General features: G+C 38.5%; 1 long non-coding RNA gene across 3 annotated transcripts; it reads right to left on the bottom strand.

Annotated features, from left to right (window-relative positions):
• Positions 1 to 8,808: 8,808 nt before the first annotated feature.
• Positions 8,809 to 9,906, bottom strand: LOC131241491 (uncharacterized). 3 transcript variants are annotated; one of them, XR_009169062.1, is made up of 3 exons: positions 9,619 to 9,906; positions 9,084 to 9,269; positions 8,809 to 8,990 (listed from the first exon to the last, which is right to left on the bottom strand). It is a non-coding gene; the product is annotated as an uncharacterized LOC131241491 (long non-coding RNA). The 3 variants fall into 3 exon arrangements; XR_009169063.1 differs by having other exon boundaries at positions 9,124 to 9,269; positions 9,619 to 9,904; XR_009169061.1 differs by having other exon boundaries at positions 9,158 to 9,269; positions 9,619 to 9,875.
• Positions 9,907 to 10,895: the final 989 nt, after the last annotated feature.

Raw genomic sequence — 10,895 nt, 5'->3', positions numbered from 1 at the left:
AATACATTCACACCATTGGTTTTAAGCCATTGAATGCACATATGAATCACACATATATCCAATGTGGCATGCACCTTCACACATGTACTGGATATGTGGATGCCACGTGTATGCCACATGGCATGCTCATGTGGGGAGTGGATTAGGTGCGACCTGGCCTCATCTAAGCCGGTGCAACCCTTACCGTGGAGCCCACATTGACGTATGTATTATATATCCCCGTTGTCCATTCATTTTGCAAGATATTTTAGAGCATGAGCCAAAAATGAAGAATGCAAATATCAAGTGGATTATAGGAAACAATGGTGATTGAAGGCTTTGCCATTAAAAAAATTCCTAAGGCTCACCGTAATGTTAATGTAATGTTTATCTATCATCCAACTTGTTGATAAGGTCACATACATCTAAGTGAAGGTAAAAAACAAATATCAGCTTCATCCAAAACTTGTTGCGCATTAATGGTCAATCCCCACTGTTTCCTATGATACAGTGCACCTGAGGAGTGGATCTGCTTCATTTTTTAATCTCGTATCCTAAAATGACTTGGCAAAATGGATGGACGGCTAGATCAAGGTGGGCCCTATGGTAAGGGACACACCTAATCTACTCCACTAAACTAGGGATGCGGATTGCCTACTGCGCTGCGCGTGGTGAGGTGGCTACTGATTGGTGCTTTGTTGGCCCCACCATGATGTATGTGTTTTATCCACTCCATCCAATTTTTCAAATCACTTTAGGGCACGAGCTCAAAAATGAGCCGGATCAAAATCTCATGTGGACCACACCACAGGAAAACAGTAGTGATTGAACACCCATCGTTAAAAACTTTCTAGGGCCACTGAAATATTTATTTTCTATCCAACCCGTTGGTGTTACACTAACTAGATGAAGGAAAAAAAACAAATATCTGCCTGATCCAAAACTTTCGTGGCCCCTAAGAAATTTCCAATGATGATTGTTCAACCCTCACTGTTTTTGTGGTGTGGTCTACCTGAGCTTTGGATCTGTCTTATTTTTGAGCTCACGCCCATAAATTCCACTCGCTACTGGCAGGGTTGGTGGTAATTCGCGTCCTAAACTAGGGCATCCATAAGCATTGGTGGCCCCTCGGCCCTCCCATCTCGATCATGGTCCTCTTACCATCCCGATTCGCTCCGTTGGATTGGACTTTGGCCCACCTGGATGTGTTCCAGGGTTTTGGCGTCTTGATTTATGGATCATAAAAGCCTGATTAACGTTGCAGGGCCTCTTTTTTTTTTTGTTAACTTGTTTGTACGTCAGTACACACTCCACTGTTAGCCATCTCCACTAGGAATTGATACCAAGACTTCTTCGATGAAATGAGGTATCTTCACTCAATCTACCACTTGTGCTATGGATCACGGTGTTCAGGTCCTGTTAAGCTTGTTTGGTCCGTGGAATTAAATGGTATGGAATTGCATTAGATAAATTTAATACTATTTTTGCACAATAATTGTATGTCTGGAAATGCTATTATATTTTAACCATCCAATCACTGCATTAAGTGCAACTTGTGTTGATGGAACAAAGAATTGTAATTAATATATCAGACTCGCAACCGACTGGGTCACATATGTGTTTATAACTTGAATGTCATATGTAAAAGGCGTGGATAAAACGTGTTAATGTGAGGCCCACATATGTAATGAATTTTAGAAATCTGGCATGGAACTAATTCCATCCCATGTAATCTAAATCAGACTCACTGAGCTCTCATGATTCCGAGTAAGCTCTGTTGGGCTTACTGTGAATGCATGTAGTTTATCCATGTTATCCATTCATTTTCCAAATCATTTTAGGGTTTGAACCCAAAATTTGAATTCCATGGTTGAAAACTTTCTAAGGCCCCTAGTAATGTTTATTTGTCAGCCAACTTGCTCATAGGATCAAACCGACATGGATGAAGGGAAAACACAGATATCAGCTTGATCTAAAACTTCTTGGGCCCTAATAAATTTTAAATCGGTAGATTTTATCCGGTGGTGTTCTCCCCTTGAGGATTGAATACACTCTATTTATGTGATAAAGCCCAACAATTATCTATAAAAGTGATAGACAGTGGATAAAAGGCATGAATTACACTTGTGCCCACAGAATATGCTCAGTACGCAATGTGCTTCCCATGTAAACCTTGCACGTGACAAAATTCAATTCTATCGCACACCTAAGCTCACGTACGAAACACGGACTTGGCTAAGCTGTTGTCGGATCCGTCTGTGGCAGGATGTCGCGTCATGGGACATCACCGTGGCTCTCGTGGATTGGCTTAGGGTTGGCTGCTGTACCACACAGCTGCTGTTGGTACGTGTCGTGCGAAGACGGACGCTCCTCGAGCTCCGAGTTGTACCAACGGTTTAAAATTTAAAGGAGATCAAAGTTACACGCTCCTCGTGATGTATTTATTATATCTACATTGTTCGTCTATTGTTAGATATCATTTTAAAGCATTATCCAGCAAATGAATCATATTCAAAGATCATCTGGACCACACAAATAGTAGTGGAGATAATGATTTTCACCTTTAAAAAATTTCATAAGGCCCACCATAATGTTTATTTTCCATCCAATCTATTCATAAGGTTACAAAGACCTGAATGAAGAGGAAAAACAAATTTCATATTGATCCAAAACTCAGTCTAACCCCAAAAATCGTTTCAATGGCAGATGTTCAATCCCCTACTGCTTTTTGCAGTGTGGTCACTTGATAGTTAGATTTGTTTTATTTTTCATCTCAAGCCTTAAGACGAGCTCACTAAGGGCCTGTTTGGCCAGACCGATCCCACAGTATTAAGAGGGATGGGATTGCAATATCCCAGGATATGCATGACGAGCCAAACGGACCCGGTGAACTTGTCTTGGGATATAAGCAATCCCATGGATCTTAAAACAATCCGACATCACCATCATTACCTTAAAATTGATCCCATCCCTTGGTTAGACAAATTAGAAAGGTAAAATCTCGGAATATGCAGGGCATGCCAAATAGACGCAGTGAACTTGTCCAGGGATATAGCAATCTCATGGATCTTAAACCAATCCACTGACACCACCATCATTACCTTAAAGTCCATCCCATCCCTCCTAATCCCATGGGATTCACCTGGCCAGACAGCCCTAAATGAATGAACTCTTTGAATATAACACATACCTCATTATCAAACCCACGGAACTTGCTGACGTCAATGCATATGGTATATAGCTGATGTGAGGTACACAAGCCAATCCGCTTCCACTCTATGACGATCCTGGGATACCCGTCGCTCAGCAGCTCTTGCGCGGATTGATAAGGGATGCTGTCACTAGCCAATCTAGTGGTCAGTGCTCCACTCCACCATTAGGTATGTGTTTCATCCATGCCATCCATCCATTTTTCTAGTGTTTTTAATTTTTCAATGGTATGAGCTAAAAACTAAGGTAAATTTAAATCTCAAGTGGACGCCCACCGTTAAAAACTCCTTAGGGAGCTACAGAAGTTTTAGATCAAGCTGATATTTATTTTTTCCTTTCATTCAAACCTGTATGACCTAATCAATGGGTTTGATGTTAAATAAACTGTAAGCTTTGGGAGGTTTTTAATGGTGGACATTCAATCACTATTGTTTTCATGTGGTGTGTTCCACCTAAAATTAAGATCTTCCTTATTTTTTGGATAATCCCTAAAATGATACGAAACACATACATCATGGTGGGGCCCATAGAGCACCAACCACTAGCCACCTAGCTAGTGGCAGGGTCACTAGCCAAACTGCGTCCCAATGGCTCCCTCTCATGTCTCGAGCAATATTAACCCTGCGCTTGGTATCGGCGATCAGGGGGCCTACCTTTCACATCACATAGAAGCTAGGGCCACGACTCTCAAATTGCACATTCAGGGCGTGTCTGGTCCGTAGGATTAAAGGTATTGAATTATATTAGATTATATTATTGGACATTGATTGCATGTCTAGAAATTCTATACTATTTTGGCCATCCAATCCCATGTTTGGGATAAAATTCTCGCTATGGAAAAAACATTGGATTAAGCATAATTCTGTTTGGCGGGCCATAAAATTGTAATCAACGAACCAAATTCACAATGGATGTCTGTCACTTATATATAACTAAAATGTCACATGTAAAAGGTGTGTATGGATGGACGGCATGGATAAACACATGTATCAATGTGGGGCTCACATGTATAGTGAATTTCAAAATCCATAGAAATTCCACATGGACCACACGCAATTCCATCCCACCTAATCCCAACCTTCCCAAACGCCTACACGAGGCCGATGCAATTCCATCCCACCTAATTCTATCTAATAGCATGCGCCAAACGCCCCCTCAGATCTTACAGCTCTGGCTAAATGACTGGACTGATCCTTTCCAATGTTGTCGACCATTCTAGACCGAGTGCTCAGAACATCTTGACCGTTCGATAGAAAGCCTAACCGAGAGCGAGCTTACAGAGCAGTGGATTTTGGCCTTCACGACGTTGTACCCTTGTGTCATCAGCAACATGATTCCAAGCTTGTTATATGGTGTGAATACAGTCCCTCTCAATGTCACGGTTAGCAATAGGATTCCAAGCTTGTTAAAACCAACCGTGCGTGCGCGTGTGTATAGCCATGATGGTTATTCGAATAAGAGATTATTTATCTTAGATTTTTCACTTCAGTACTTATCATTTGGGCATTCAACTAGTCTTAGTATGGTATGAATCATGAAGTAGATTGAATGTGGGTGCAACTCCTTGTTTTTAAAGGGAGATCGAGGGTACAATAAAAGCTAGCTTTATTAAGAAGTGATTTTTTATTTTTACATCACGTGATTAAGATAAATTGAAAAAATTTAACAACCAAATAGCATTCAAGAACAACATTGTTCAAGCCAATCAAGTAGTAATGACTTTCGGTGAGAGAAATAGTTGGATCTCAAATTGTAGTTGCAGCTTGACAATTAATCATTAACCTTGTTCCTTATAAAAAAATGTGAAAGAAAGTCATTGGAGCATCCAAAATAGTGCTCTTAAGTTGAATCCAGTAGTGCCAAGTGTTGAGCAGCACACCAACAATCACTACAAGAAATATGGTTTTTACCGACGAAACTTTTACCTACGAAAACAATTTTCGTAGGTAAAGATGACTTTTACCAACGAAAATCTTTTTCGTAGGTAAAAGTAAACTTTTACCGACAAAATATAATTTCGTAGGCAAAAGTCATCTTTACCTACGAAACTTTTCGTAGGTGAAGGCTGTAAAGGGTGTTTTGACTTGAAAATTTACTTTTACCTACGACATTAGATTTCGTAGGTAAAAGCCATCTTTACCTACAAACACTTCCGTAGGTAATGGGTGTTTGAAATTTTTGAAAAAATAAAAAATTGAAAAGTTTACTTTTACCTACAAAATATAGTTTCGTAAGTAAAAGTCATCTTCACCAACCAACCATATCATAGGTAAAGGGTGTTTTGCATTTTTGAAAAAACAAAAAATCGAAAAGTTTTCTTTCACCTACGTCATAGAAGTTCGTAGAAAGTCATCTTTATTGATGACAATTTTCATAGGTAAGTAATATTTTGATTTTTTGAAAAATCTAAAATTGAAGAGTTTACTTGACTTTTACCTACGAAACTTTCCGTAGGTATAAATATAATTTTTCATTCCAACTTTTACCTACAACTATTTCGTAGGTAAAAAACTGTTTGGGACCGTTACCTACGAAATGTTTCGTAGCTAGAAATAGAATATTTAATTTAGAGTTACCTAAGACCTTTAACTACGAAAGTTTTCGTAGGTAAAAATATAATTTTTCTATAGTAATTTTTAACTCATATGAGATTTTTACCTACGACTATTTTCGTAGCTAAACAACATGTATGACACTTTTACCTACGAAATGGTGTGTAGCTGAAAATATTATTTTTAACTTGAAGCGTTTACCTACGGCCATTTTTGTAGGAACCTTTCGTAGGTTAAAAACGTACATGAGGCTTTTACTTGCGAAATGTTTCGTAGGTATAAGTATAATTTTTAACTGAGCTAAGCTTTTTACCTACGACTATTTTCGTAGCTAAAAAATGTATTAGGACACTTTCACCTACGAAATGTTGCGTAGGTAAAAATATCAATCCTTTGCCTGCCTACGAGATGTTTCGTAGGTAAAAAACGTGGATAATATTAAACTCTTGCTCTTTTTCTTCACCTATTACAATATAGCTCTTCATATTCTTCCTGATATGCACCTGTTATCTAATATATTTCATCATATTCACATTCACATTCACATCCATCTAAACCCACAGATATATACTATAAAAAAATTTTAAACAAATTTCTCAACAACTTATCGTTATGCTTGAGCAATCAATACAAGAATATACAAGTAAAATCATAAAACCAAAGATACTCAACAACTTATAACTTCTATTGAGAAAATAAAGTTCACTAACTTGGAAAACAAAACAAATTGAATCAAGCAACAAGCACAAACACAAGTAAATATGACTAACCATCCAAGTCCAACTAATCCAAGTCATCCAGCATGCACCTATACTGCCCATGAGTATGTGTATCAAAGCCAAGACAGGTGGATGTGCATAGACCAGCATCCATGCATGCATCAGAGGAGGTGTTGAGATGCTTCAAACCATCAATCTGTTTTCATCTCTAAAGGTGTTGTTTGCTCTCTTATTGGATGACAAGCCTTTTCCAAATGGTCAAGAAGAAAGTGACAGAAGAAAACCCTCATAACATTTGGGGACTAGGACTGGCTATTGTCAGCGCTATGATTTGCTCTTTGGGGGATGATCCATCTTGTATCGATATTGTGGAGAGCATGATTCCTTACTTTTTCGAGAAATCGTATTTGATATTATTCTATCTTTCCGCACCAGACGTCCCGACTGACGATCATAGCAAGAAGAGAGCCCGAACTCAGAGGGTACTAACCTCTCTAACAGCACTGAGAGAAACAGAGAACACCCTCATGCTTATCTGCATGCTCGTGAAACATCAGCACTCATGGAGTAAAGCCATGAAAGAAATGGATTCACAACTAAGAGAGAGAAGTATTCATCTTTTAGCTTTTATAAGCAAGGGACCTCATCGCATTGGAGAATCTCCACGTAGGACTGCACCTCTCTTATGTCCTCCGATATTAAAAGAGGAGGTCGAATCTAATGGAAGACCACCATCCATTGACAGCAAACATGGTTGGTTTATTCTTTCTGCTCTTGGTTGTGGGTCTGAAGCTCCCATCTCTTCAGTTTCAAGCATGGCCCTGTCTCTCCCAATCAAGGATCGAGCAAATGGAAGAGCTGATTCAATCCATAGAACATACTTCACTGATTCTGTTGCTATACAGATCTACAGAATTGCTTTTCTTCTTTTGAAGTTTGTGTCTGCAAGCTATGGCAGCAGCTAAAAGGGCAGAGGAGGTGGGATTCATTGATCTTGCGCATTTTCCTGAGCTTCCCATGCCTGAGATTCTGCATGGCTTACAGGTAAAATGATAGCATGCGTTCTTCCAGTACCGGTAAGGTTGCATGTGTTAAAATTAATAGGAATGCAGAACGGTTGAAAATACAGTGGCATGGTGCGCTTTTGCACTTAATGTAGTAGCAGTGGACATTAGCTTCTGCCTTAGAGGAAGCAGTTTGAAGAAGTGAGATAACAGGGCAGAAAAGTGGCTATAAGAAGTGGACTACTGTGATGGTTGACCTCCATTTTGAATTGGTGGTGACTCATCCTCACACGTGGCATTCATGTGCATCTATCCATACCATCCCGTAAGAAATGTTGTGTATGGATCATCTCTCTAAAATCACCCTGATCAAGAAATCTTAACCATCCAATTGATGGATGCCAAATGGAGGGTTAAAAGTAAATTGGTGAATGGTCCAAATTCCAAGGGCAAAAAAGATGGTTACAGTGATATTCTTAGTATAACTTTTGGTTATGTGGTTCAGAGATTTGAACACTCTGGATTACCTTGAAACTGTCATGTGTATGGTTGAAGAGTCACCACCATTTTTTGTTTCTTTTTTCTTTTTTTTAAATGGTTCTGAATTATCACAGCATCCAGCTCGTAAAAAGTAGTAGCTTTCCAAGTAATGGCTCCACCTCGTAATTACCCAAGTGCTCTTTATTTTGGTTTGTAACCCTTCCATGTCCTTCAATAATGCATCGCTTAAGCAATTTCAGAAACTAATTGCATGCAAATTTTTTTCCCTACTTCTCATGATACATGGTAGAGATTCTAAAATGGAACCAGTTCATAAGAAATGCGTCCAGAAACCAAACTTTTTAAAAACAGCCTTTACTGAATTGTTTCTGGATGCATCAGGACATGAAAAGTCTTCCGATGCAGCCATTCCTTACTATGGGGGCTTATGGTCCAAGTTCTCCAGACCATTGGTCTGATGGGCCACACCATGGATGGGGGACACTAAAATTCTTGAAATTTTAAAGTCCCTAGCCATCCAATATTTTTCCCTGTTTTTTTTTTTTTTTTTTTCTCTGAAATTCCATTGTATATTCTCCTAAATGGAGACCATTGATCAAAGTGCAAGGATTTCCAGCAACTCAACATATGTTTCAGAAAGCCTCCATATAAGATAAACTGAGAAATATAGACACAAAGATGGAAAAGAGAAGAAAAGAAAACCAACATCAAAAAATTCCATAGAAAAGAAATTAAATAAATACCAAGGACAGAAAAATTAATTAATTTTTTATTAAAAAAAGGAATATAAATAGAAGAGGCATTGATGAGACGGATGAAGATTCAGAAAAACAAACCAAAGGATTATGATGAATTGACTTTATTGGACCGAAATAAATGCTACGTACATCAATGGGCAACTACCCTTGTTGGCTAATCGTATTCCATCCTTGATGATTTCCTTCACGACCATACCCTATGAAGTGGCAATTCATACACAGTCCAGAAACCCCCAAGAGAAGTGATGGCCAAATGAGGTAGTACATCTGATGAGGAACAAAAAATGGATAGTACACAAGAGTTACAAGGGTAACCAATAAGCATTTAGAATTCCAAACAAAGAAACAATGGTTTACTACCGCATAAATATCTTTTTCGGCTCAAGAAGACAACCATTACTAACTTTCTAGCCAACAAATTTTCAAAGCATTACCGCTTTGAACTGGGATAGGTAGTGGTTGAGCAGTGCATGATCCCCAGCGTTCTTTGCAGCCACGGCACTAAGGGCGCACACACCAGCCTGACCACAGATGAATGTCACATGTCTGCATATACAAAGATGCACACAGTAAGCAGCATGATGATAATAGTGCAATACCCGTCAAGGTCCACCTTAAAACAAAATGCTCCTTCTAGAGGTTCCTTTCACGCACAATCCACAGCATATCCCAAGATCGTTTGTTATTACACCATATAGTCACCCAGGCAATGCATATTTTTTATTTTATTTTGAAAGATCAATGCAGAGTTTTTCAATGATTTCTCATACTAAACATTCTTCAGAATCATTTTAGAGATAGCCTGGATATTGTACCTATGCAAAGATTCACATCAATCGAGTAAGATAGGTGAAAGATATACGAAATTAACTAAGAAAAAGATTCACACAAGTACCTTGATTCTCGTGAAGCAGTATCACAAGCCCTCACAATTTCAATGCAGAGATTGAGATCATTCTTGTTCTTGGTGACTTCATATGCTTTGAAAAGTAAGAATGCTGTCCCAAGGGAGCCAGTGTAGAGAGTGAAATCCCTAACACACCGTCCAGCCCGTACCCAAGTCTCCTTCACAATCTGAAAAATAAATAGGTAATGGGAATGATGTAAAGGCAAAAGTCACCAAGCCTTGAAAGTGAATCCATTTTTCAGCACGAACCAATCTCAAGCTTTTTATGTCTGCATTCAACGAAAATGTGACCATCTAAATAAGAGGGTCACTAAGCCTGCAGGCATCAATATGGGTATTTTAATGTGCCATCCTAATTTGTCCTATATATGCCTAAAAGTTGGAAATATGGAGGGATGTTTCAGAATCTAAAGTTTCAAAAATGATGGGATAAAAATAGAGTTTGTGGAATGCAATTTTAGCAATTTTAGTAATGATATGAGTGCAAAGTGAGGAATTAATTAAGATTGATTGCCACAAGGTAACCCAAAATGACCATTTCTGACATCTCGGGTCAATAATTCATGACGAAAGAGAGATTGAGAAGAATGTTGCTCATTGAATTAGAGAAGGTAGATGAAAGAGAGATGAGCTTCAGAAGTTTATGTGATCCCTGCATACCAATCAAAATGAAGGGGAGATTTTATAGGACAGCTATCAGATCAGCCATGCTTTTATAGAACAGAATGTTAGACAACAAAATGTTTATATAATGTGTAGCTAAACAAGGATGTTGAGATAGATGAATGGCAAGGCAACGAAGGATGGAATTAGAAGTGAATGCTATGACCGAAGAATGCAATTATTGCAATTTAGAGTCGTAGACTCACTGTAATTTTTGATTACATGGATGACCCAACAGATTGAATTATTGCAATTATGTTCAACTGAACACCCATATATCAAATGCTTTCCACACACACAAGAAATGAATGTAAATATTCAGCTCAATCAAGAGACGAGATTTTTTTAATAACATCATATTCTTGCAATCAACTATGTGCATCCAAACAAATCATCCATGACAAGAATAAAAGCAGCTTGCTTTTCAAGTACAAACCAAAATGGTTTAATAAAGTTCCTTTGCCTCTACTGGACAGGACGGCGGAGCCTCATTCTTGAACAATAACACTCTATTGGAATAACCTCCTCCTTGAACAAAATAAATTGCTGGCATACCAATTAAGCCACATTCTGTTGGTAAGTTTTTTCTTTCTAAAACTGCA

This window comes from Magnolia sinica, chromosome 3 (genome assembly GCF_029962835.1).
Source record: "Magnolia sinica isolate HGM2019 chromosome 3, MsV1, whole genome shotgun sequence".
NCBI lineage: Eukaryota > Viridiplantae > Streptophyta > Magnoliopsida > Magnoliales > Magnoliaceae > Magnolia > Magnolia sinica.
The sequence above is the reverse complement of the archived record's forward strand: the minus strand, read 5'-3'. Positions and strand labels throughout refer to the sequence as shown.